Source organism: Schistocerca cancellata, chromosome 8, assembly GCF_023864275.1.
Source record: "Schistocerca cancellata isolate TAMUIC-IGC-003103 chromosome 8, iqSchCanc2.1, whole genome shotgun sequence".
NCBI lineage: Eukaryota > Metazoa > Arthropoda > Insecta > Orthoptera > Acrididae > Schistocerca > Schistocerca cancellata.
The window spans coordinates 358,846,325-358,869,700 of record NC_064633.1 but is presented as its reverse complement, the minus strand read 5'-3'; positions in this window follow the sequence as shown (position 1 = coordinate 358,869,700).

The following is a 23,376-nucleotide window of genomic DNA, read 5'->3' as shown; positions in this document are numbered from 1 at the left end:
TGTGCATCAAAATTTTCTACATTAGTTGGTCCCCATCCATGCTGAATTATTTTCAACAGACCTTGTACGACAATGGTTCAAATGGCTCTGGGCACTATGGGACTTAACTTCTGAGGTCGTCAGTCCCCTAGAACGTAGAACTACTTAAATTTAACTAACCTAAGGACATCACACGCATCCATGCCCGAGGCAGGATTCGAACCTGCGACCGTAGCGGTCTCGCGGTTCCAGCCTGTAGCGCCTAGAACCGCTCGGCCACCCCGGCCGGCGTGCTACAATGCTGTTTAAGAGTTGGTTTGGCAAGAATATTCGAAAGAATGTACGTAAACTAAAAGAATGCTTTAAGCAGTGTTTTCGTGCATGGATAAGGAAAATCTTATATTGCACTGATCTTGTTGGGTTCTGGTATGATTCCTGTACAGGATACTATCTGCCCAAAAATCTTAAATTTGACCCTAACAGACTTCGCCCTTTCCAAGTTTTCAGTTACCCTTGCTTCAGAAAATTACTGGATTGTCTTTTGTAGCAAATATACATTTTTTTTCAGATGTGAGTTACTATTAATACATCGTCAATATACAATGTGACTCTGTCAAGGAGTTCAGGCCCTAGTATAGTTTCTAGTGCAGTTATGAGAACGCCTGAACTTTCATTTAGACCAAATCTTAGTTCACGAAATTAGTACTTTCTCCTACTGTAGATGTAAGCTATGTACTTCCTAGATTCCTTAATGAGACTTGCTTGTCGGAACTTCTTAAATTATTGCTAGTAAGGTACTTTACTCTGTGATATTTCTGTAATTCTTCATTCCAGTTTACCAGCTGGGTTCTTACTGGATTTTCTTACTGAATATTCTTACTGAATCTTATTAATATCCCTCGCACCCGAAACCAGACAATTACTCCCAACAAATTTCGTCACAGCTGATAGGGATTTTGCATGGAAAGTTAAATTATTCTCCACACAAACAGCTGTTTGATATCATTTAAGACAGATGCCATCTTGGCCCTTAGGGATGAAACACCTTTTATGACAGTAGATCTCAGTTGGGGGTGGGCGGGTATGTTTCGATAATACCAGGCTTACTTCCAAATAATAACAAATCTCTCAAATAACAGATCTCTCAGTAACAGTAAGAAAAACAAATCTGCTTGCGTACTGTGTCAGTATTAGTGGATTCAGCAATATTACGTTTCACCAAATTTTCATTATCTCCAACCTGACTATGGAGTGAGTGTATCCTGCTGGTGTGTTGTGTTTTTGCCTTAAGTAGTCGTACTCTGAAGGCTTACCAGTATTTTGTTTTTACTAAATCGACGACACTCTTGTGGCCGTCTATGTTCAGAAAACACTCCCCTGCAAAGACGTCAGTTACTGCATACTTCTTTCAGAAATCAATGCCTAAAAGGCACTCTATCACTAATGTCCTCGTAACTAAGAATTGACATTTTATTAGTCTACTTCCTGTCTTAACATCGACATGAGTCTGCAGTTTGACGTTACGTGATTTCACACCAATTGCTCCTGTAATTCTACAGTTCTGTAACTGATATGTAGGTGCTTTAATACCAACAAAATTTTAATTGAATAACTTCGACGATAACGTGCTCACCATAGGACCTGTATCTAATACAGCAAGAGTCATTGTTTCTCCTACTACTGCATGTATTGTGGCGTACACAATATCTTTGTTTTGAACATGGCATTTGGAATGATATGTGGTTAGCTCCTCTTGGATGTACACATCATAATTGTAATGGAACATGTTTACTGTTTTGACTGCCTGCATCCCATTCCTTGATCAACATTTGAGGACACAATGCAGCTGGTCTCGGTTTTGTGACCCTGTGTTAGAATGTCAAGGTCTTCTGTCGCCTCCCTAATGTTTACAGTGGGGTGTTGTTTCCGGTAGTAACTTTCAGTGGTGTGTCTGTGTACTGGAAACCTCTGCTTATTATTATTACTGTTGTCTTTTTGTGTGGGTAATTGTTTATGATTTCCCATACAATAATCCTTCATATTGCAGTCATACAGTCATAGTGTGTATTTTGGTTTGGCCAATACCCATTACCATTTCCATAATATCCTGGACGATATTTATTATCACTCCATTACTTCTTATGTGAATTCAGTGTGCAGGAGGTGGCTCCAGCTGTGTGACGTTGCCCACTCGGTGCTTTCTTGTTTATCCGTTATTACTCTGCTGGGAGGGTCGTAGAGAGGATTGCTCAGTTACTATTTTTCAATTTAGCAACTTCTTGTGTGAGTTCCAGAGGGTCGAGTACTGACATTAAATGTTAAAGATCGTTCTCACGCACATAGGCCAATTTATATCTGAGATCGAGTGGCAAGTTAGTCTTTAATATTATGAGAACGTCCCGATTCGATATGGGCTCATCGTAATATCCTGTTTCGTTCATGTATTTTTCAAAATACTTGCAGAGGCTACCCTGTTTGCTGTTAAAGGGCTCTGGGTTAAAGGTCTCCTTTCAGAGTCTTCCCTAGATACACTGAGACCGACACTTTGCTAAAAACGCTCGCTCACTTTTCTCATGACCTTGGTAATTCTCTGCAGTCTCTGTGACACAAGGAGCAGCCTCACCTTTTATGAGGCCCATGATGAAGAAAATTTTGTATTTGTGATTGAATGACCGAGGCAGTATATCTTTAAAAGACTTTACAAAAGCAACTACACGGATTCTTTTTTGATCTGTCTTTAGTAGGCTTTCGTCCAGTAAGACTGATGACAATTCTACTGCCCTCATCCCATTCAGTGCAGGGCTATATGACATACCTGTGCCATCTGTACCATTGCCATACCTTCATCACATACTGTGGGACTAATGTGGGTAAGTTTTACCCTAATGATACAGGGTAACGGTTCAGTGACCTGTTTGACCATCATCAGTTTTATCTCCGTTGGTCCATAACGGCCAGGGGACATCGGCTGGTAAGTATTTTTCATTGTCAATACAGTTCACCAACGGCGGTACACTTTAAGATATTTTATTTTATTCTGAAAGCAACCAGTTTCGGCAATTCACTTTGCCATCTTCAGGCCCTATAAGATTTTAAGCAAATAACGATATTATCGTATAGTGACATAAAACACTGAATACCGTGTATTGTAATCGCTATACAAATGCTTCATTCGAAGACGTGGCAGCAATTGCTGACACCCCTTCACAAAGCCAGTACGGACACATGCATTCACACCCTAGTACCGTGCAACAAAGACATTAATATAGAATACCAAATTGCAATAATGAGTAAGTAGGCAAATATGTATTAATTTCTGACATGTGTTCGTGTTGCTGTCAAAGTTGTTGTTGTTGTTGTTGTGGTCTTCAGTCCTGAGACTGGTTTGATGCAGCTCACCATGCTAATCTATCCTGTGCAAGCTTCTTCATCTCCCATTACCTACTGCAACCTACAACCTTCTGAATCTGCTTAGTGTATTCATCTCTTGGTCTCCCTCTACGACTTTTATCCTCCACGCTGCCCTCCAATACTAAATTGGTGATCCCTTGATGGCTCAGGACATGTCCTACCACCCGATCCCTTCTTCTAGTCAAGTTGTGCCACAAACTTCTCTTCTCCCCATACTATTCAATACCTCCTCATTAGTTACGTGATTTACCCACCTAATCTTCAACATTCTTCTGTAGCACCACATTTCGATAGCTTCTATTCTCTTCTTGTCCAAACTATTTATTGTCCATGTTTCACTTCCATATATGGCTACACTCCATACAAATGCCTTCAGAAACGACTTCCTGACACTTAAATCTATACTCGATGTTAACAAATTTCTCTTCTTCAGAAACGCTTTCCTTGCCATTGCCAGTCTAGATTTGATATCCTCTCTACTTCGACCATCATCAGTTATTTTGCTCCCCAAATAGCAAAACTCCTTTACTACTTTAAGTGTCTCATTTCCTAATCTAATTCCCTCAGCATCACACGACTTAATTCGACAACATTCCATTATCCTCGTTTTGCTTTTGTTGATGTTCATCTTATATGCTCTTTTCAAGACACTCTCCATTCCGTTCAACTGCTCTTCCAAGTCCTTTCCTGTGTGACAGAATTACAATGCCATCGGCGAACCTCAAAGTTTTTATTTCTTCTCCATGGATTTTAATACCTACTCCAAATTTTTCTTTTGTTTCCTTTACTGCTTGCTCAATATACAGATTGAATAACATCAGGGACAGGCTACAACACTGTCTCACTTCCTTCCCAACCACTGCTTCCCTCTCATGTCCCTCGACTCTTATAACTGCCATCTGGTTTCTGTACAAATTGTATATAGCCTTTCAATGGTTCAAATGGCTCTGAGCACTATGGGACTTAACATCTATTGTCATCAGTCCCCCTAGAACTTAGACCTACTTAAACCTAACTAACCTAAGGACATCACACCACACCCACCCATCACGAGGCAGAGAAAATCCCTGACCCCGCCGGGAATCGAACCCGGGAACCCGGGCGCTGGAAGCGAGAACGCTACCGCACGACCACGAGCTGTGGGCAAATAGCCTTTCACTCCCTGTATTTTACCCCTGCCACCTTTAGAATTTGAAAGAGAGTATTCCAGTCAACATTGTCAAAAGCTATCTAAGTCTACAAATGCTAGAAACGTAGGTTTGCCTTTCCTTAATCTTTCTTCTAAGATAAGTCGTAAGGTCAGTATTGCTTTACGTGTTCCAACATTTCTACGGAATCCAAACTGATCTTCCCCTAGGTCGGCTTCTACCAGTTTTTCCATTCGTCTGTAAAGAATTCGCGCTAGTATTTGGCAGCCGTGACTTATTACACTGATAGTTCGGTAATTTTTACATCTGTCAACACCTGCTTTCTTTGGGATTGTAATTATTATATTCTTCTTGAAGTCTGAGGGTATTTCGCCTGTCTCGTACATCTTGCTCACCAGATGGTAGAGTTTTGCCAGGACTGGCTCTCCCAAGGCCATCAGTAGTTCTAATGGAATGTTGTCTACTCCCGGGGCCTTGTTTCGACTCAGGTCTTTCATTGCTCTGTCAAACTCTTCACGCAGTATCGTATCTCCCATTTCATCTTCATCTACATCCTCTTCCATTTCCATAATATTGTCCTCAAGTACATCGCCCTTATATAGACCCTCTATATACTCATTCCACCTTTCCTCTCTTTGATTGGAACTGGGTTTCCATCTGAGCCCTTGATACTCATACAAGTGGCTCTCTTTTCTCCAAAGGTCTCTTTAATTTTCCTGTAGCCAGTATCTATCTTACCCCTAGTGAGATATGCCTCTACATCCTTACATTTTTTCTCTAGCCATGCACTTCCCGTCGATCTCATTTTTGAGACGTTTGTATTCCTTTTTGCCTGCTTCATTTACTGCATTTTTATATTTTCTCCTTTCATCAATTAAATTCAATATTTTTTCTGTTACCCAAGGATTTCTAATAGCCCTCGTCTTTTTACCTACTTGATCGTCTGCTGCCTTCACCACTTCATCCCTCAGAGCTACCCATTCGTCTTCTACTGTATTTCTTTCCCCCATTCTTGTCAATTGTTCCCTTATGTTTTCCCTGAAACTCTGTACAACCTCTGGTTTAGTCAGTTTATCCAGGCCCTATCTCCTTAAATTCCCAACTTTTTGCAATTTCTTCAGTTTTAATCTACAGTTCATAACCAATAGATTGTGGTCAGAGTCCACATCTGCCCCTGGAAATGTCCTACAATTTAAAACCCGGTTCCTAAATCTCTGTCTTACCATTATATAATCTATCTGATACCTTTTGGTATCTCCAGGATTCTTCCATGTATACAACCTTCTTTTATGATTCTTGAACCAAGTGTTCGCTATGATTAAGTTATGCTCTGTGCAAAATTCTACCAGGCGGCTTCCTCTTTCATTTCTTAGCCTCAATCCATATTCACCTACCATGTTTCCTTCTCTCCCTTTTCCTACTGTCGAATCCCAGTCACCCATTACTATTAAATTTTCGTCTCCCTTCACTACCTGAATAATTTCTTTTATCTCATCATACATTTGTTCAATTTCTTCGTCATCTGCCGAGCTAGTTGGCATATAAACTTGTACTACTGTAGTAGGCGTGGGCTTCGTGTCTATCTTGGCCACTATAATACGTTCACATTGCTGTTTGAAGTAGCTTACTCGCACTCCTATTTTTTCATTCATTATTAAACCTACTCCTGCATTACCACTATTTGATTTAGTATTTATAACCCTGTATTCACCTGACCAGAAGTCTTGTTCCTCCTGCCACCGAACTTCACTAATTCCCACTATATCTAACTTTAACCTATCCATTTCCCTTTTTAAATTTTCTAACCTACCTGCCCGATTAAGGTATCTGACATTCCACGCTCCGATCCGTAGAATGCCAGTTTTCTTTCTCCTGATAACGACGTCCTCTTGAGTAGTCCCCGCCCAGAGATCCGAATGTGGGACTATTTTAGTCAAAGAGGAATCATATATAGCAAGTTGTAACCTGACTGCGAGAGAAATTATGTTGCCTGTGTGCTGATCTCCAATTATGCTGGCCTCCGATAACTTGAATCAACGTTACAAATATTTTTCCTTGAACGTCTGATTTAATCTTTATTATTTAATTTACTGCTGTAAATGAATGTTTTAGTGTTTCATTTTGTCCCTGATTCAATAGACGTGAGAAGAGTGGTACCAGCGCTTTGTGATTGTTCAGTTGAGTAGCAGAGTATATGGAAACAGAATCAGTAAAACAGTATCATGGTAGTTGAGCGACGAATAGAGCTACGTATTTATTTTATAAGTCTCTAGAGTGGAAAACTCATTCACAGTAATTTCCTCCATCTTACTACCTTCGTCGATATACACTTGATTTTACGTTTGAAATTCGTAAGATAGTCACGGCAGCGATTGTTAAATTTCCACAGGCGCAGCTAGAGGTGAGGCGGCGGTAGCCGGTCGGTGAGTGTGGTGTAGCGCGGCCACAGGCGCAGCCTGACTTCGCTCAGTGGTCGCAGCACTAGTTCGTCCGTCAGCTTCAGGCCTCCCAGGCGCTCCACCGTCTGAACGCGGAAAGGGCACAAGATGTAAACAGCTCTGTCTTCTCCTCGAGGACGGCGAATTTCTTATCTTTAATCACGGACAAACAAGCAGTGTTTATGTTTCAAACTTCAGCGTAATGTGTCCTCAATCCGTACCTGCTAGTACAGTGTAACGTGCTGTATCCTACATTGCAAGACACGGGTGTGAAGCATACCCGGGTAGGGTTTGTGCAGTGACTTAACGATCGTGGAATTATACACCAGGTACCCTGATTTAGGTTTTTAGGTGGTTTACCAAGCTTATTTAGACAAACGCTGACTGGTCCCCAATTATGTCTCACAGCAAACATAAACAGATAAAAAGAGGATACCGCACAGAACAGAGCTTACGCGATTCATAGACAGAAGACAAACACGATTTTCCTCCCTTAAGTTACCTTTACGCCTGTTGTGTCACGAAGGACATCTACAGACATCTGTATCTTCGTACATACGAAGCATGCCACCTTATGGTGCGTGGCGGAGGGTACCCTTTACAATACTAGTCATAACCTCTCCGTTCCACTGGAAAACAGAGCGAGGGAAAAAGGATTGTCAATGTGCCTCCATAGGAACCATAATTTATCTTGGCTTCGTGGCTCTTAAACCTCTACTGGTCGCGTGGATGACAATACTCCTCCATTCCTCTTTGAATTGACACCGTTAATTTGTTTTGGCAACAATGAGAACCAGCCGCCAGGAGTCTACAGGGGAAGGGTTGAGCCACATTGTAGCCACACGTGTCAGTTGTAATTTGTCCTTTGCTAAGAGCAGTTGCACTTTCTTTTGCCTGGATGACATATGTCATCCTCGCGACGTTTCGTGTAAGTATTCGTATTTTTCACTGATGTATTCCTTCAGTATTTCACTTACTTAACACGTTCTAGCGCACATTACATCGTATTAAATATTTTAATCGTATTTCTATCCCTTTTTTAGTTATTTTCTTGTTTTATTTCAGTAAAACATAGTTTCCATTATGGCAAAAAGACGTTCAGACCCTAACTTTGTTGTTGTACCACGGTGGGTTTTTCCCGTCCCTCACAGTTTTACTCGGCACGTACCTGTCTAAAACGCATTTTACGATTGCCTTGAACATTTTCCATAAACAATGTTGAGTGCTTATGGAAAAAGTTCAAGGCAATCGTAAAATGCGTTTTAGACAGGTACGTGCCGAGTAAAACTGTGAGGGACGGGAAAAACCCACCGTGGTACAACAACAAAGTTAGGAAACTACTGCGAAAGCAAAGAGAGCTTCACTCCAAGTTTAAACGCAGCCAAAACCTCTCAGACAAACAGAAGCTAAACGATGTCAAAGTTAGCGTAAGGAGGGCTATGCGTGAAGCGTTCAGTGAATTCGAAAGTAAAATTCTATGTACCGACTTGACAGAAAATCCTAGGAAGTTCTGGTCTTACGTTAAATCAATAAGTGGCTCGAAACATCATGTTCAGACACTCCGGGATGATGATGGCATTGAAACAGAGGATGACAAGCGTAAAGCTGAAATACTAAACACCTTTTTCCAAAGCTGTTTCACAGAGGAAGACCGCACTGCAGTTCCTTCTCTAAATCCTCGCACCAACGAAAAAATGGCTGACATTGAAATAAGTGTCCAAGGAACAGAAAAGCAACTGGAATCACTCAACAGAGGAAAGTCCACTGGACCTGACGGGATACCAATTCGATTCTACACAGAGTAAGCGAAAGAACCTGCCCACCTTCTAACAGCCGTGTACCGCAAGTCTCTAGAGGAACAGAAGGTTCCAAATGATTGGAAAAGAGCACAGGTAGTCCCAGTCTTCAAGAAGGGTCGTCGAGCAGATGCGCAAAACTATAGACCTATATCTCTGACGTCGATCTGTTGTAGAATTTTAGAACATGTCTTTTGCTCGAGTATCATGTCGTTTTTGGAAACTCAGAATCTACTATGTAGGAATCAACATGGATTCCGGAAACAGCGATCGTGTGAAACCCAACTCGCTTTATTTGTTCATGAGACCCAGAAAATATTAGATACAGGCTCCCAGGTAGATGCTATTTTTCTTGACTTCCGGAAGGCGTTCGATACAGTTCCGCACTGTCGCCTGATAAACAAAGTAAGAGCCTACGGAATATCAGACCAGCTGTGTGGCTGGATTGAAGAGTTTTTAGCAAACAGAACACAGCATGTTGTTATCAACGGAGAGACGTCTACAGACATTAAAGTAACCTCTGGCGTGCCACAGGGGAGTGTTATGGGACCATTGCTTTTCACAATATATATATAAATGACCTAGTAGATAGTGTCGGAAGTTCCATGCGGCTTTTCGCGGATGATGCTGTAGTATACAGAGAAGTTGCAGCATTAGAAAACTGTAGCGAAATGCAGGAAGATCTGCAGCGGATAGGCACTTGGTACAGGGTGTGGCAACTGACCCTTAATATAGACAAATGTAATGTATTGCGAATACATAGAAAGAAGTATCCTTTATTGTATGATTATATGATAGCGGAACAAACACTGGTAGCAGTTACTTCTGTAAAATATCTGGGAGTATGCGTGCGGAACGATTTGAAGTGGAATGATCATATAAAATTAATTGTTGGTAAGGCGGGTACCAGGTTGAGATTCATTGGGAGAGTCCTTAGAAAATGTAGTCCATCAACAAAGGAGGTGGCTTACAAAACACTCGTTCGACCTATACTTGAGTATTGCTCATCAGTGTGGGATCCGTACCAGATCGGGTTGACGGAGGAGATAGAGAAGATCCAAAGAAGAGCGGCGCGTTTCGTCACAGGGTTATTTGGTAACCGTGATAGCGTTACGGAGATGTTTAACAAACTCAAGTGGCAGACTCTGCAAGAGAGGCGCTCTGCATCGCGGTGTAGCTTGCTCGCCAGGTTTCGAGAGGGTGCGTTTCTGGATGAGGTATCGAATATATTGCTTCCCCCTACTTATACCTCCCGAGATCACGAATGTAAAATTAGAGAGATTAGAGCGCGCACAGAGGCTTTCAGACAGTCGTTCTTCCCGCGAACCATACGCGACTGGAACGGGAAAGGGAGATAATGACAGTGGCACGTAAAGTGCCCTCCGCCACACACCGTTGGGTGGCTTGCGGAGTATAAATGTAGATGTAGAACATTTGGGTAAAGTGGCTGGAGGAATGTGGTTCAGACGAAGACAATCTAGACTGCGAGAATGATATCAGTGACTGTGATAGCGATTATGTAGCATCAGAGAATCATAGCTCTGAGACAGAACAGGAGGCAACTGACTTCGAAGAGAGTGGTGAGGATTGCAATTTAGAAGACTTTGAAGATACTGATGGAAGCACTAAGTGGAGTAAACAAGTGCCCCAGAAAAATGTGAAAATTCTATCACATAAGATAATAAGCCGCTGACCGGGAGCAAAAGACAGAACTAACGATGCTAAAACAGAAACAGATGCATTGTGACTATTTGTTGATGACGGAATAGTTAGTATCATTAAAAAAATACACAAATCTGTATATTCAGAAAATTAAGAGACAAGGACGCTCGTCTCACAGATGAAATTGAAGTCAGTACCCTGATTGGAATTATTTTCCTTGTTGGTTCTCGCCGTTGTAGCAGAACAAGTACTAAAAAAATGTGGGATAACTCCAAAGGATGTCGAATAGAAGCCTGCTATTTATCAATGAGCGAGCATAGATTTCGTTTTCTGACGCGCTGCCTCCGCTATGATGACTACAGCACGAGAGCAAACAGGAGAAAGTCAGACAAGCTAACGCCAATTCGGTACCTTATGGAACAATTTATTAAGAATTTTCAACGTTATTTCACACCAGAAGGATACCTAACGGTTGATGAAAAACTGCTTCCTTTCAGGGGGAAGTGTTCCTTCCGGCAGTTCATTCCAAGCAAACCTGCCAAATATGTAATCAAGGTATTCGCATTTGTAGATTGTAGAATAATGTACATGATGGATTTAGAAGTTTACTGTGGAAAACAGGAACCAGGGCCTTATTTAGTCAGCAATCCTGGAAAAGATGTTGTCCTTCGCCGTATCAAACCAATTTCTAACTCTAATAGGAATATTACTGGTGATAATTGGTTTTCCAGTATACCTCTGGTGGATGCATTACTTGATAACAGTATTACTGATATTGGGACCCTGAAAAAAATGAAAGGGAACTGCCAAAAGAGTTCCTACCAAATAAAAAGAAGCAACTGAGTATTACTGTTTTTGGTTTTCAAGAAAGTAAGACTCTTGTTTCGTACACCCAAAGAAAAATTAAATCCACGATTCTGAAATCATTAATGCACGAGGATGATTCGATTGATGTATCTACTGGAGGCAAAAGAAGACGTGAAATAGTCACTTTTTACAATAAGACAAGAGTTGGTGTTGATGTAGTGGAGCACAAGGAGATGGCCTACAGTTACTTTCTTCGATCTACTGAACTTGTCTGGGATAAACGCACAGTGCATATACTCAGTGTATAATGGCTGTAGAGCAATCAAACGAGATGAATTTATAGAATCATTTTGCTGGGAGCTGATTTCACCCCAAATACAACGACGCGTCGAAAATCCTCAGGTGCCAGTCGAAATTAGGGAAAGAGGTGGTCTTTTACTCAAGACAGAAGTACCAAAATTCAGTCAAAATGAGCACCGGCCTGCAAGTACAAGGGGAAGACACCAGATTTCTGGTCGAGCGAAAAATAAAACTACGAGAAGATCGTCTAAATTGGGTGTGCCGAGATCATTGTTCCGACGTGTGTAACGACTGTTTTGAACGCTTTTACTTTCGTTTATTAATCTTCTCAATTGAACTGATATATGGTCAAAGTTACATTTGTAAAGTACGTTGTAAAAGGTTACGAAGTCTGTGCATTTCATGTTTTGTATTTCTACTTATTTTTATACAAACTAAGATTCACAGTTAACAATAAACCATTTTAACGTATATTTCGTTTCTTTTTGAACACATATTATGGCAATAATACATATTAATATAAATAAAAATACATTGTATAATCGTATAAAATAGAGGAATTATTGTCATCTACGCGACCTATTGTGCAACTTTTTTAGAAGGGACCACAGGCGGGTTAAACAGATGTGGTTTGGGGGCAGTAGAATCGATCTGCAATCAACTACTAATGCCAGTTCTCTAAATTTTCGCAGTAGTGTTCCTCGAAAAGAGGCTCACCTTCCCTCCCGGGATTTCCATTTGAGTTAGCGAAGCATCCCCGTAAGACGTTGGTGTTGTTCAAAATTACTGGTGACAAATCTAGCAGCTGGCTGCTGAACTGCTTGATGTCTTCCTTTAATTTCAACCCAGTCAGATCCCAAATACTCTAGCTGTGCTCATGAATGGGTAGCACAAGCGTTCTATATGTGGACTCCTTTACAGAGGAACCACACTTTCCCAGGATTCTCCCTCAAACCGGTCGACCAATCGCCAGTCCTACAGCAGTCCTCACATGCTTTTTGAATTTTATATCGCTTTGCAACTCTGCGCCCAGATGTTTAAACGACGTGACTGTGTCAAGCAGGACACCACTAATGGCGTATCCGAACATGACATGTTTGTTTTTCTTACTTATCCACTTTAACTTTTTTTTCTACATGTAGAGCCAGCTGCGATTCACCACATGAACTAGAAATTTTATCTAAGCCGTCTTGTATCCTCCTACAGCCTCTGAGATTCGACACCTTACAGTACACCACCGTAACATCAGCTTACAACCGCAGATTTCTGCTCAAATCTCCTCTCCCAGCCTGAAAGATCTTTTACTTGTATGGAAAATAACAGCGGTCCTACCACAATTCTTTGGGGCACTCCTGATGACACCCTTGTCTCTGATGAACACTCGCCATCACAGACAACGTACTGGGTTCTGTTACTCACGAAGTCAAAATTTAAATAACACCGTAAATATTGCCAATTGCCTAATCCTGAAGAAGTGTAACCTATGTCCTCCCATTTCTGCAACTCGGAATAATTTAAAATGTTCTTGTTGGTTCTAACAGCGCGAATATTGGACAAGTAGGTTAAACAAAAGGTTGCAGGTCAACCCCTTCACAAGTAATTCTTAATATTTGCATATAATTACCATCTAGATCGATCTTCTTAACGTTATGCATGGTCATTCATTTCACTCTGAGTGGTATTGTGTAAACTCGAAACCTACGTACAAAATTTCTGCAGTTTATCAGGGATCGGCGGTCTGCGGTGGTACGTTACAGAGTAATAACCTAGTTATTATTGATTTGGTTTATTACCTCAGTTTCCTTTGCTTTTGAGAAAACATCTTCACAATACTGAAAACCTTCAATATGCAATCGCCAGAACATACAACACGATCACACAGTAACGCAACAATCTTCAGATGCAAACGTACTCTGATATTTCCGTTGCCGCTGGAACAGCTCAGCATAGGGTTGTTGTGCCGTTCTTCATTGCATCAATGAACCCATACGAAAGATGAATATTGAAAAATTCTTTAGCAATTAACCTTTCCATACTCCCTAGTGTCACTGATAACGTATATCTAAGCGCGGAGGATTACTAAGCGAAGAAGCCCGGGTTAGATTCCCGGCCGCGTCGGAGATTTTCTACGTTCGAAGACCGGGCTTCCTGTTGTCCGTACTTTCGTATCGTCCGTCATCACTGATATTCCACCAACGAAACGGCTGAAAGGGCACATCAAGAAAGCCAATAAGAAAGGTATATCTAACACATCTGAAAAACAAAACCGAAAAATTCCTGAGCTTCACTATTTGCAAGCCATACGGCGAAGAGCTGTGTGCACATTACTGTTGTCAACAGGAAGGAGCGTGAGGGAATGGAACAAGTATGTTTTCAAGCAAGACACACAGCGTATACCGTTCATATTTTCACTGTTATTTAGATATTTTCTGGGCAATACAGATACCAAGATTAGTGAATGTAAGAAATGAAACGAAATGCGGCTAGCCTACAACGAATCGTGGAAACCACGGGTCCCTTATACCAGAATTCTCAGAAAGTATACCTACAAGGCCTACGAAAATTTGCCCGTGTTCCTCTTCAACCTGTCTTTGTTTTTGGTCATCGTTTTGCATTGTAAAATTTCATAAGCCGAGACAAGTGATCAGTTATCCAGCGATCTAGACGAAAAGCACATTTTAGCATATGCAGAGGTCGCAGATTTATAACAATGTATTTCTTACACTTGCTTAGAGGTTCCAGGAAGTATAAGTAATGACTTTTCTCAAGTCAGTCTCTGTAAGTTTCGACCCAGGTAAGAGCTGGAGAAAACATTAACGTTTGCCTCTGAAATTGAGATTTTTTTTCTCCAGAAATTGAACAGAGACATCGAAATTCCCATCAAGGTTGACTAAGATAGTATTGTTCCATCTCAGATGCGCATTTTTAATTCGATTCCGTGTTTCGATTACTCTGTATCACCTGCCAATCTAAGTAGGTGGTGAGCCATGGCGGCTTCTGAGAGGGCGCGATCCTACTGGCGCCACTTCTGCTCGATTTTCATCGATTCTGCCCCATGTCGAATCATCTTTGCTTGGTTTTCTGTTCCCTCTGGGGCTGTGTGGTAGTGAGTCATGTGTGTGACACGGAGCTGGACGGATGTCCTTGAGTACTCGGCGTCCAGGCGATTGCAGCGGGTTACAACCGTTGGGCTATGGTGCCCTGCGTTTTCCTGCAGCGCTGACCGTTGCTACTGGCGAGCTTAGGGGGCAAGGAAAGACTCTCGTCGTGTGCAACCTGGTTACGAGTTCATCAGTCAATTGCGGTGTGCTAAATACTTCGATATGTACTGGAAAACTTCTTAGCAGCTAGGACCAGGAGGACAGTACTTGTAACGCCGGAAATGCATATTCTCCTATTTCCATCTGCTGCACTATAAATTTTTTTCCTTATTTTGTTACCTGAAGATATGACATTTCTGTGTCTTTATATATTGTAATTGTTTAACTGTTTGTATATATATATATATATATATATATATATATATATATATATATATATATATATATATATATATATATATGCATTTATGTTGGTTTGTTTTGTGGATATTATTTGTATTTATAGGCTGGGTCTGGCCTAGGGAAAACTATGCTATCGAACGCTTACATCGATAGGTCGTGTGGAGAACCAAAGTGTTTAGGATCTTTGGTAGTGTTAACTCTGCGGCATGGAGCGCGGGCAGGGAGAGTCTGGCTGGGGTGGTGCAGTGGAGCAGGTGTGTAGTGTGACGCTCCCGCGAGTTGCCGCGCTTTCGGGGTTGGGCAGCATGTAATTGCGCTCGATTTCCTATGATAGTTTTCTGACACGGTGTCGCGGACGGGAAGCATTAGCTGGCGCACATCAAGAGCCCGTTTCGCCTGGTGACCGTGTCGAGAAGAAGGCGCGCCAACATCCAGATTCTGCAACAGCGACGGTCGACAATGAGTGACTGTCGCCACCTCCTCGATCGATGGCTTCAAACCTTCAATCAACCAACAAGGAAGACTGGAAGCACGTAAAGTTTTAGAACTGTATGGCAGACCTCAGCTTTTCAAACTGTTCCATTTTCATAACTAAATTACATCAACGTACCATGAACCTTTGTTGCTCATTGTCCCAATTGCCCTACCAAGCAGGGTCCCTTCCTTTTCCGGAATGAACCCGAGTGTCATTGAAATTCAAACGCCAGCATCATTCGATTTCACTGCTTTAATTTCAAAGTTCAGTTAAGGTATTCATAGCTGGCTACAATATTTAGATTACACAAGCACAAATTAATAGTGCGAGTTTTGTTACCGTATTTTAGCTTACCTGTGACTGCAGCTCAGCTTGGTACGTACTAAATTTTACTATTGTTAATTGTTCAGAATCATTTAATTCAAGTTCAAAGTTAAATCCATTATTTCTAAATTGCGTAGATTCAAGTAGCTTTCGAAATGATTGTTGAGGTAGTCCAAGACTAACCGTATTTTAGAGAATTTCGATGTGCTTCAGAAAGAAAGCTCACTATTACTTCAGTCACTAAATTAACTTTCGATTTTCCGGTTTTATTAATTCTTTTGCTAAATTAAGTCAGAGTGTAGCGAAATTTATTACTTCTGACAAACGTTCAGTTTTCACACTACACGTGTCAACCTTCAGTTGCCACGCTTCTAGTGCTAATTATATGTGTAATAACCTTTCTTTTTCAGTTACTATAGTAATTGTCTTTAGGACTGGCGACCATAATATCCCCCAAATCTCAAATATCTAATTACCGCTAGTTAATTGTTAACGTAACGCCCGCACATTTACTTTCTTTATTAACTTTACCCCTTTTCAAAACTAATTTCCACCAGTTTCATTTGCATTTTCTCTTTCATTTAGATGTAACCCTTTCCTCCCTCTTTACCGACAGATTAACTTCGGTGACGATTGCTTTTCCCAAATTTCCATTAGGTACACGCGGTTTAATTTTTCACTGTCATTAAGGTCGATAAGTGAGGGGGAGGTTACATACTATACGGCGCCTACCTGGAGTTCTGAAACTATTGGCCTTCTTGGCGAATTATTTTAAATTATGTATGAAGTTCAGTAAGTACTGTACTATGTTAATTCTGCCCCGGTGTGAGATGGCCGTGAATCCGGCTCCTTTATGCCTTACAGTGACCCATTTAGGGGCGGTGAGTGTCAATTTGGAAGTGTCTGTAGTCGCTAAGCTACTATCTTGCAATTTTTAATACGATACTTGAAGTCATTCTTTGTTATCAGTGAGTATTTTATACTACTGATTGTAGTTTGTATTTTGTAGGTCTTACGGCTCTTTCTGGGGCGAGTTATTGGATTTGGCCTGTAACTCAAGTTATGAAACGTCCCCTTAGAAAAATTAATGAATTACTGTGCTGATAAACCTCTTACATTATTTGATTTTCAAACAGCTGAGCAAACTGTGGTGATAAACCTCTTACATTATTTGATTTTCAAACAGCTGAGCAAAACTGAACGTACTCAGACATTACTATCTTTAATTATTCTGATCAACACTAAACTGACACAATATTTTTAACGCAACGCAATCTGACTTTCAAAAATCCCTACAAAAGAATTGCCCTGAATAACATTAACCTGTACGTTTCACAAATCACTTACCTCACTAAAATCTTCGTTACTCGAACTACTGCAATACAGCGAGCGCCACTACTGTCAGCTAAATAAAAGACTGAAACTACTGAAGGCACTAACTACTGATAGGCATAGTTAGCAAATGAAAGATATTGATAGAGAACATACAATGTATTTACCTTAATAGTGTTCAAAAGTGATAATATATATATCAGTCCATGATGTACAATATTACAAATTTACTCTTTCTGATGGACACACGTCCAGATCGTCCGCTCTCAAAATTCCGCCATCTCCCTCCCCACATCCACCACTGCTGGCGGCTCACCTCCAACTGCGCAGCGCGGTCGCGCTGTTAACATTCAGCTGCCCAACACTACAATAGCAACAACAATGCAAACCAGCCACAGACTGCACACAGCACAGCCAGTGATTTTCATACAGAGCGCTACGTGGCGTTACCAATGAAAAACCTAAACAGCCTACTTACAAAGTCATATGCGCTCAGCCTAAAGGTGCACAGAGAGGACGCAGACAGCTGTCACCACCCCTCACAGAGGAACGGGGTACTTAAAACTCTAGTACATAGGGCGCGCACTATCTCTGACGCAGAGTGTCTACCCCAGGAATTGGAACACCTGAGAACTGTATTTCGAAAGAATGGGTACTCAGAGTGGCAGATTCAACGTGCTCTCCGCCCAACCACTGCAGCACAACCTGTTGAGATGGATGAAGTCACGAGGGAGGAGGTAGGCACTGCATTTATTCCATACACAGGCGCACTCTCGGGGAAAATCGCCCGCATTCTGAAGAAACACCAGGTCGGAACTGTGTTTTGTCCTCCAAATAAAACTCGTGCACTGGTGGGGAGCGCCAAAGATGACCTCGGTTTGAGGAAGGCCGGCGTGTACCAGATTCCGTGTCAATGTGGCAAGTCGTATATTGGTCAGACGATGCGTACCGTCGAGGATCGATGCCGTGAACACCAGAGGCACACTGTACTGATGTATCCGAGCAAGTCGGCGGTCGCTGAACATTGTTTGTCGGAAAATCACGCCATGGAGTATGACCGCACGAGGATTCTGGTACAGACGTCGAGATACTGGGACAGCGTTGTTAGAGAGGCCATCGAAATTCGAACCAATGACGATCTCATAAATCGTGACTGTGGCTATAATCTTAGCTAGGCTTGGGAACCAGCGATTGGGTTAATCAAGAGTAAATCGAGCAAACGTATAGTTGTGACGACCACGGCGGACAGAGCCATAACACCGACGCCATCTCAGACGCCGTCGCAATCTGTTCCACCGCGCGACCGTGGCGCGGGGCGCGGACGGCGGAGGGAGCTCGCCGCGGGCGGAGGGTATTTAAATCGGCCGCCGCCGCGACCGAACCCAGTTCCCTCTGAGCAGCCATAGTGTACGGATCTCCGTGCCGGCACGTTCACAGGAGCTCAGCCCGTCAGTTCACCTGATGATGGCGACATGTATGATCGCCGAAATATTGTGTCCGTTGGACACTATAGACCGGCAGCACACCCGTAGGTATTTTGATTATCAAATACGCCTGGAGAAACTCAAGAATCACTTTTTACATTGTTTCTTGTTTCGAAGGAAGCTTGCCTTGTAATGTTTATGAACGTGACTGAAGTTTTAATAGTTGGGTACCCTGAAAATGGTCTTTAATTGACCGTTTAAATATTACTGTATATGTTGATTCCTATCAAAGTTGTTAGCTGTTTGTTGACAGCTTTGTATAGGCAGCGATTGACGCCTTGCTATTCTGTTGGTCCGGGGCGGGGACGCGTTTTCCTTCTGCTCTGCGGCTTTCCTCTCACCGCACGAGGCCAAGCTGTTGGCAGGTTGTAAGCAGGCTGTTTAGGTTCTTATATTGGTAACGCCGCCGCCACGTAGCGCTCTCTGTATGAAAATCACTGGCTGTGCTGTGTGCAGTCTGTGGCTAGTTTGCATTGTTGTCTGCCATTGTAGTGTTTGGCAGCGGCAGCTGGATGTGAACAGCGCGTAGCGTTGCGCAGTTGGAGGTGATCCCCCAGCAGTGGTGGATGTGGGGAGAGAAATGGCGGAGACTTGAAATTTGTAAGACTGGATGGCATATATATTATGATTATTAAGGTAAATACATTGTTTGTTCTCTATTAAAATCTTTCATTTGCTAACTATGCCTATCAGTAGTTAGTGCCTTCTGTAGTTTGAATCTTTTATTTAGCTGGCAGTAGTGGCGCTCGCTGTATTGCAGTAGTTCGAGTAACGAAGATTTTTGGTGAGGTAAGTGATTTGTGAAAGGTACAGGTTAATGTTAGTCAGATCCATTCCTTTGTAGGGGTTTCTGAAAGTCAGATTGCGTTGCGCTAAAAAATATTGTGTGTCAGTTTAAGCACAGTCGTATATAATTTTTCAAAGGGGACGTTTCAAGGTCACACGCGATTTTGTGGATATCTCGTTCCTGCCCAAAGTTGATTAGTTTATTGTTATTTTAGCATCGTGCCGCTGCGGGTGTGTCACCGCATTTGGAAGTACTTTACTCCGTTTCTGTATGGTTCTTGTGAGCGTATGATGAAAGCCTGTGGGCAAACTGAGCACATAGTGTTTTAGGGGCCCGGTATTTTACTTAAGTACTTGATTTGATTTACTAGTAACAGGCACGTTGCCTGACAGTGAATTACTGTTTGCGACTTTTTTTTTACGTGGCTAGCGTCTGGACAGCTTGGCCGCATCTTGTCTGTACGAGAGCAGAATAACCAGTGGAGATGTACGCATTTTGATGTCTTTTATTTAACGCTTGTTGAACTTATATTCAAGTTCAGTTGTGGAATTAGCCCACAGATGTGATGCTAGTCGCGCGGAAAGAGTTCCGCCGCAGCTTTATTTAATCAATTAACTGTTTTTAATTGGACCATCACTGTATTGCACAGTTGTCATCTTCTTAGAGTACCATTTGAAATGTTATGTATAATGCAGAGTCCTTATGCATTGTGATCTTAATTTGAATTCCTTAACTACATGAATGTACTTGAAAAGAATAGTGGAAACTATTAGTTGGCCTATGATGGAATTGTTATTAAATAAATATATTTGTTTGGGAATGACAAATGACGCATCAATTAGGCCACCTTTCCGCGTGTTTTTCTTAAATTAATCCCAATCCTTGTCCCGGATCTCAGATGGGTCTATGAAGCAATCACATAGACCTGAAGACGTTTCAGAGTGATCGAAACACGTAATCTAATTAAAAATGTGCGAACGAGGTAATTTATTTGTCGAACACCATCACAGGCAATGATACATGGCTTCATCACTTCGAATCTAAAACCAAACGGCAATCTACGTTGTGGCGCCGAACCGCCTCTCTTCCGAAGAAATAATGTGCTATACTCAGGAAGTTGAAGAAACGACTTCGCGTGTTCGTCGCCACGAAAATGCACAAGGATTTCTGCTTCTACATGGCAACGCAAGACCTCACGCAAGTCTGTTCACCCGAAAAGAGCTCACAAAAATTCATTGGACTGTTCTCCCTCATCCACCCTACAGACCCGGTCTCGCATCTTCCGACTTCCATCTGTTTGGCCCAATGATGGATGCACTCCGCGGGAAGCAGTTGCCGGATGATTGCGAGGATGTTTATGTAGCAAGACGTAGGCTCCAGCATCGATTAGAAGAGCGGTACCATGAGGGCATACAGGCCCTCCCAGTAAGATAGCGAATGGCCATCGCACTGAACGGAGATTAAGTTGAGAAATTGGGTTCTGTAGCCAAAGAGTGGCGACTAATATGGTGTATTGGAATCCTAAATAGAGGAACAGAATGTTCCAAATGGTTGGAAAAGAGCACAGGTAGTTCCAGTTTTCAAGAAGGGTCGTCGAGCAGATGCGCAAAACTATTGGCCTATATCTCTGACATCGATCTGTTGTAGAATTTTAGAACATGTTTTTTGCTCGCGTATAATGTCATTTCTGGAAACCCAGAATCTACTCTCTAGGAATCAACATGGATTCCGGAAACAGCGATCGTGTGAGACCCAAGTCGCTTTATTTGTTCATGAGACCCAGAAAATATTAGATGCGGGCTCTTAGGTAGATGCTATTTTCCTTGATTTCCGGAAGGCGTTCGATACAGCTCCGCACTGACGCCTGATAAAGTAAGAGCCTACGGAACATCAGACCAGCTGTGTGGCTGGATTGAAGAGTTTTTAGCAAACAGAACCCAGCATATTGTTCTCAATGGAGAGACGTCTACAGACGTTAAAGTGGCGTGCCACAGGTGAGTGTTACGGGACCACTGCTTTTCACAATGTATATAAATGACCTAGTTGATAGTGTCGGAAGTTCCATGCGGCTTTTCGCGGATGATGCTGTTGTATACAGGGAAGTTGCAGCATTAGAAAATTGTAGCGAAATGCAGGAAGATCTGCAGCGGATAGGCACTTGGTGCAGGGAGTGACAACTGACCCTTAACATAGACAAGTGTAATGTATTGCGAATACATAGAAAGAAGGATCCTTTATTGTATGATTATATGATAGCGGAACAAACACTGGTAGCAGTTACTTCAGTAAAATATCTGGGAGTAAGCGTACGGAACGATTTGAAGTGGAATGATCATATAAAATTAATTGTTTTGTAAGGCGGGTGCCAGGTTGAGATTCATTGAGAGAGACCTTAGAAAATGTAGTCCATCGACAAAAGTCGGTTTGACAGAGGAGATAGAGAAGATCCAAAGAAGAACGGCGCGTTTCGTCGTAGGGTTATTTGGTAAGCGTGATAGCGTTACGGAGATGTTTAGCAAACTCAAATGGCGGACTCTGCAAGAGAGGCGCTCTGCATTACGCTGTAGCTTGCTGTCCAGGTTTCGAGAGGGTGCGTTCCTGGATGAGGTATCGAATATATTGCTTCCCTCTACTTATACCTCCCGAGGAGATCACGAATGTAAAATTAGAGAGATTCGAGCGCGCACGGAGACTTTCCGGCAGTCGTTCTTGCCGCTAACCAGACGCGACTGGAACAGGAAAGGACGGTAATGACAGTGGCATGTAAAGTGCCCTCCGCCACACACCGTTGGGTGGCTTGCGGAGTATAAATGTAGATGTAGATGTAACGAACTACAAGAGTGTACGGTCCGGTCCATAAAAGTATGGCAGTATATTACTTCTCCCAACCAACACAAAGATACCATTTCGATGGGGAAATAGGAGAATCTAGAGCTCGTACGGAGGCTTGCCGACAGTTTTTATTCCCGTGCATCATGCAATTATGGTACAGAAGATGTCATTGGTACCGAAAGTACCCACAAGCACACACTATAAGATGACTTTCGGAAGCTAAATACAGATACTTGTGGATGCAGGAAAAATTAATGATTGGAAAGGAATAATAGATGTGAAAAGATGGCTCACCAATGCAGTTGCTTGGTCCTACGCTGAACGGAACGTGGACGAATGGCTGCCTCTTCTGAATGTTGACTGTCAGGAATCTGTCTGCGCTAAAGCGTTCCGGGTTTGGTCGAGGTCCCGATGTGTGTGGCAGATGTGCAGCGTATCCATGTTTCCCTCTGGAATCGTGTATCCGACTGCAACATACACAGTGCGATCCAGTTTCGTTAGGACCGCGTGTGTCAAATTCAAAACTGCAATGCTATCATGTGGCGAAACGCTCCTTGAAGTTTCAACAACAGCTGTGTAGAAATTGAAGGTGATGTGTCATACATCTGACAGACAGGTAGGATGTTCAAGACGAAATTCTCCGACCACTTATTGAACAAAATCAGTCAGGTCATAAACCACTCGTCCTTCGCCGAGCACTTGAGAGTTAGTCGTTATCATCCTTAAAACAGTTTTAGTACCGGTACACTTTACTTTGCAAAAAATGTAACTTACTCGAAGAGATGAAAATTTCTATGAAACCCCTGTGGTGGGCTTCTGAATGTTCAGTTACTCAGTAAGAACCATCTTAAGATACCTATTATAAAATCTCTCTAATTTTCTCTCAGTTTATTTCCGTATTTTTCAAGTGTATCGTTAAGTGTATAATACTCTGATTACCTTCACGTATATAGTTATTCCGGCTATATTTTATGTTCATTCATTTGGAACTCCTTCGGATCCCTTGTTTTCTTATGGCAACAATTGTTTTAAATTTCTTAATTTCAAAGTTCTTTTTTTAATTTTAGATCAATCTGCATTTTTATCCTAGGTGCTATC